Genomic DNA, 6,000 nt, shown 5'->3' on the forward strand with positions numbered 1-6,000 from the left:
ATTAAAAATAATATATAAAATTTTCATCCTGATGGAGCACATCCAATTCTTCTGTTTTGTTTCTGTCTCTGTACAGAGAAACCACACATCGAGTATGTGACACCCTGCTGTAAACTGGTACCAAGATTCAAGATAGTTTTTTTTTTGCCATTCTTCAGTACGTGAACGGGAGGGAAAACAAAATAGGTGTTGCTCTGGATCCGATGCAGTAGAAAACAAAAACCCCAACAAGCATAAAGAACACAATTAAAATAAGACAAACACAATAAAGAACACACACACACACACACACACACACAATGCCAGAGGAACTCAGCAGGTTGGGCAGCATCTACGTCGAGGAATAAACCGTCGATGTTTCAGGCCGAGACCCTTCATCAGGACTGGAAAGGAAGGGGGAAGAAGGCAGAATTCTGTTTGGGTAGCCTCCAACCTGATGGCATGAGCATCAATTTCTCCCATTTTTAGTAATTCTCACCCTCCTCATTCTTTCCTTCTTCAATTCCCGATCTTGGTTCCACTCGTACCCCTTCTCTTCTCTTTATCTGCCTTTCACCCTCCCCTGGTGCGCATCATTCCCTTTCTCCCATGGTCCACTCTCCTCTCCTATCAGATTCCTTCTTCTTCAGCCCTTTACCTTTTCCACCTATCACCTCTCGGCTTCTAACTTCATCCTTCCCCTCCCACTTAACCCCTCGCCCTAGCTTCACCTGTCACCTGCCAGCTTGTGCTCCTCCTCCTCCTCCTCCCCCTCACCTTCCTATTCTGGCTTCTTCCCCCTCCTGAGGAAGGGTCTTGGCCCGAAACGCTGACTCTTTATTCCTCCCGGTAGACGCTGCCTGATCTGCGGAGTTCCTTCAGTACTTTGAGTGTGTTGCCCTGGATTTCCAGCATCTGCAGAATCTTGTGCTTATCGATAAACATCTCCTGCACACGCGAAGAGATGGCCTGGATGTTTGTTAGTGTAGAGAATTGATACCGTAAAGCTCTCCCAGTATGTCCTTGGTGTCAGTGTTCAGTTGGGGGGGGGGTTGTGGAGGAGATGTAGACAGCGGTGATAAACGCAATGGTAAACTCCCTGCGCAGGCAATATGGCCTGCATTCAACTGCATGGTGCATGAAGAGTCCTGCAGCAACTTCTGTCAATGTTCACACGGGGTTCCTCTCTCCTGGACTTGTCAATCATTATGATTTGAAATGAAAGAGCCGATTGTGGACTTCAGGAAGGGTAAGACAAAGGAACACATACCAATCCTCATAGAGGGATCAGAAGTGGAGAGAGTGAGCAGTTTCAAGTTCCTGGGTGTCAAGATCTCTGAGGTTCTAACCTGATCCCAACATAACGATGCAGTTAGAAAGAACGCAAGACAGCGACTATACTTCATTAAGAGTTTGAAGAGATTTGGTATGTCAACAAAAAATTCTATAGATGTACTGTGCATCTCTGTCTGGTATGGGGGTGGGTGTGGTGGCTACTGCACAGGACCGAAAGAAACTGCAGAGGGTTGTAAATTTAGTTGGCTCCATCTTGGGTACTAGCCTACAAAGTACCCAAGACATCTTCAAGGAGCGGTGTCTCAGAAAGGCAGCGTCTATTATTAAGGACCTCCAGCACCCAGGGCATACCCTTTTCTCACTGCTACCGTCAATATATATTAACAAAGTGAGGTAGTGTTCATGGGCTCAACTTTGGAGATGCTATCAGGCCCTTCTGGCTCAATCAGTCCATGCCACCCAATTGCATCCATGTGACCAATTAACCGACTAACCAGTACATCTTTGGACTGTGGGAGGAAACCAGAGCACCTGGAGGAAACCCAAGTGGACAGAGGGAGAACGTGCAAACTCCTTACAGACAGCGACGGGAGTTGACTATGCCACCCCCAGGTTTTGTAGTTTGCGAGGGGTGGCAGCAAGGAAGATAAGGATCCCAAAACCACCAGCACAAAGACAGACAAAAAGGTCAAAAAGTCGAGGGATTAGTCCAAGGAAGCAGTGCCCAAATACTTTGATCTCTTCTCAGATTCAGCCACCTCCCTCCACAGGATAGAAAGGGGAGAGGAGTTAGAGGAAGAATAGAAATGATTGGTATCAGTACCAAGTTGTGCATCGTCTCTTCCATCAGCTTCTCTCGATATGCCAAAACACAACACAACTATTCTTCAAAATAAATAGATTCAATGAGCAAGAAAGATCAGTGGGTGGGGAAAAGTGCTTGCAAGTCGCTTGCCAGTCATGCCTGGGCCTGTTCCAGCTGAGTTTGGCCAGGCCGGGCACAGGACACAGTGGTTTTGATTGGTCCTTTCTTCTCTCAGCTGTCAGCCAGAGGTACAAAGTGCCACAGGATTCATCGATCATTAACTCACCAAAGCAAGTAAAATGCGTTTTACATCTCTTCTTTTGTAAAGTTTGTGATTGGGATTCTTTAAGCCAACATAATTCCATTGTAACACACATCAAAGTTGCCAGGCAGCATCTCTAGGAAGAGGCGCAGTCATCGTTTCAGGCCGAGACCCTTTGTCAGGACTAACTGAAGGAAGAGCTAGTAAGAGATTTGAAAGTGGGAGGGGGAGGGGGAGATCCAAAATGATAGGAGAAGACAGGAGGGGAGGGATGGAGCCAAGAGCTGGACAGGTGATTGGCAAAAGGGATATGAGACGATCATGAGACAGGAGGCCCAGGAAGAAGGAAAAGGGGGAGGGGGGGAAAAGCCCAGAGGATGGGCAAGGGGTATAGTCAGAGGGACAGAGGGAGAAAAAGGAGAGAGAGAGAGAGAGAGAAAGACTATGTGTATATAAATAAATAATGGATGGGGTACGAGGGGGAGGTGGGGCATTAGCGGAAGTTAGAGAAGTTGATGTTCATGCCATCAGGCTGGAGGCTACCCAGACGGAATATAAGGTGTTGTTCCTCCAATCTGAGTGTGGCTTCATCTTTACAGTAGAGGAGGCCATTGTAATTCCATTGTACCTTTAGGCATGATCATATACTTCCCCGTCACATGGGAGTTTCAGGAGATTTGGTTTGTCATCTAAAACACTCAAAAACTTCTGGAGATGTACTGTGAAGACAATTCTGACTGGCTGCACCACCGTCTGGTATGTGTGTGTGGGGGGGGGTGGCTACTGTACAGGATCGAAGTAAGCTGCAGCGAATTTTAAAATTAGTCAGCTCCATCATGGGTACTAACCTCTATAACCTCCAGGATAATTTCAAGGAGCAATGTCTCGGACAGACAGAATGCATCATTAAGGACCTCCACCACCCAGGATATGCCCTCTTCTCATTGCTACCATCAGGGAGGAGGTACAGCAGCCTGAAGGCACACACGCAACGATTCAGTAAAAGTTTCTTCCCCTCTGCCATCTGATCTGTAAATGGACATTGAACCCATGAACACTATCTCACTACCTTTTTTAAATTTGTTTTTGCATTACTTATTTTAAGTTAGCTATCGTAATTCAGTTTTGTTCTACATTTATCATATATTTCATGGTACTGCTGCTGCAAAGTTAACAAATTTCACAACATATGCCAGTGATATTAAACCTGATTCTGATGGTTCAGGAATACGTCACTACCTAAAAAGTAGGAACTTCACTGTGAAGTGTGACTGTTGGCTGGTGAGTTTGTTTAGTGAAGTAATCAGTGACACAGGACAGGCAGAACACAAACTGAGGGAAAATAATGGAACAAATACTAAACTATTCCATTTTCAGCCTCTCACTGCTATGGTCAGAATTTCCCACCTGCTTCAAAAAGGCAGTGCCTAACGACAGTAGTGCGAGCTGCCTTAATGACTATTGCCCAGTAGTACTCACATCTGTGGAGATAAAATGCTTTGAAAGGTTGGTCATGGCTAGAATGAATTGCTGCCTCAGCAAGGACCCAATGCAATTTGCCTATCACCACAATAGGTCTATGGCAGACAAAATCTCAATGGCTCGTCACACGGCCTTAGATCACCTGGACAACACAAACACCTATGTCAGGTTGCTGTTTGTTGACTATAGCTCAGTATTTAATCCCATCAGTCCCACAACCCTGATTGAGAAGTTACAGAACCTGGGCCTCTGTACCTCCCTCTGCAATTGGATCCTCGACTTCCTAACCGGAAGACCACAGTCTGTGCGGATTGGTGATAATATCTCCTCCTTGCTGACAATCAGCACTGGTGCACCTCGGGGTGTGTGCTTAGCCCACTACACTACTCTTTTTATAACCATGACTGTGTGGCTAGGTATAGCTCAAATACCATCTATAAATTTGCTGATGATACAACCATTGTTGGTAGAATCTCAGATGGCGATGAGAGGGCGTACAGGACCGAGAGTGGAGTGGTGTCACAGCAACAACCTGGCACTCAATGTCTATAAGACGAAAGAGTTGACTGTGAACTTCAGGAAGGGTAAGAAGACAGAACATGAACCAATCTTCAAAGAGGGAACAGAAGTGGAGAGAGTGAGCAGTTTCAAGTTCTTGGGTGTCAAGATCTCTGAGGATCCAACCTGGTCCCAACATATCAATGCAGCTATAAAGGAAGCATTGGCTATATTTCATTAGGAGTTTGAAGAGATTTGGTTTGTCAACTAAAACACTCAAAAACTTCTATAGATGTCCCGTGGAGAGCATTCTGGCAGGCTGTATCACTGTCTGCCACGGGGGTGTGGATGTGGGTGGAGCCACTGCACAGGACCAAAAGAAGCTACAGAAAGTCATAAAATTAGTCAGCTCCATCTTGGATACCAGCCTCTGTAGCATCCAGGACATCTTCAAGGAGCGGTGCCTCAAAAAGGAGACGTCCATTACTAAGGACCACCACCACCCAGGGACATGCCCTCTTCTCATTGTCACCGTCAGGAAGGAGGTACAGGAGCCTGAAGGCACACACTCAGTGATTCAGGAACTGCTTCTTCCCCTCTGCCATCCGATTCCTAAATGGACATTGAACCCATGAACACTACCTCACTATTTTTAAAATATATATATGATTTCTGTTTGTGCATTATTTTAATCTATTCTATATATATATATATACGTATTTACTGTAATTGATTTACTTATTTATTTTTTTCTATATTATCACGTATTGCATTGAATTGCTGCTGCTAAGTTAACAAATTTCACGACACATGTTGGTGATTACACCTGATTCTGAATACTAAATACACAACAGCTGGCCTGAGACCTTTTCCCGCAGTGGGACTGATCATTTTAAGGTGCACGGAGGAAGTATAGGGGGATGTCTGTACGTTCTCCGTGTGACCGCGTGGGCTTCCTCCCACATTCCAAAAAGACACACAGGTTGGGGGCCGTACGCTACAAAGGCATAGAGCACCTGCAGCACAGAAACAGGCCCTTTGGCCCTTCTAGTCCATGCTGTACTGTTAGTCTGCTTAGTCCCATTGTCCTGCAGCTAGACAGTGCTCCTCCATATCCCTCCCATCCACGTACTTATCCAAACTTCTCCCAGGTATGAAACTGAACTGATATCCACCACATTCTCTGGCAGCTCGTTCCACACTCTCACCACCCTCTGAGTGGAGACGTTCCCCTTAAGTATTTCACCTTCCACCCTTAACCTATGACCTCCAATCCTAGTTTCACCCGGCCTCAGTGGAAAGAGCCTGGTTTATGATGGCGTTGGAAGAACGGTGACACTCACTGGCTGCCCACCAGCACATCCTCAGACTGTGCTGGTTGTTGACGCAAATGACGCATTTCACTGTATATTTTGTTGTTCTGATGTATCTGTGGCAAAAGTTAAATTTAATCTTTAACCCTTACGTACTATCAAATGAGCTAACTGGAAGGAAAATGTGTGATATTCAAGGAGGGAGTTTATGGTGAATACTTGGACTTCACCTTGCCTTTAATCTGATTTACTTTCACATCAACCTTCCCCTTTGTATATTGAGTTCTTAAAGGGTCATTCAAGCGTGACACACTCTTTGATAAGTGAACAGTTGTGCAGGAAATTTAAGTTATTTCTGTTTTCTT

The sequence above is a fragment of the Mobula birostris genome, chromosome 8 (assembly GCF_030028105.1).
Source record: "Mobula birostris isolate sMobBir1 chromosome 8, sMobBir1.hap1, whole genome shotgun sequence".
Classification (NCBI taxonomy): Eukaryota; Metazoa; Chordata; class Chondrichthyes; order Myliobatiformes; family Myliobatidae; genus Mobula; species Mobula birostris.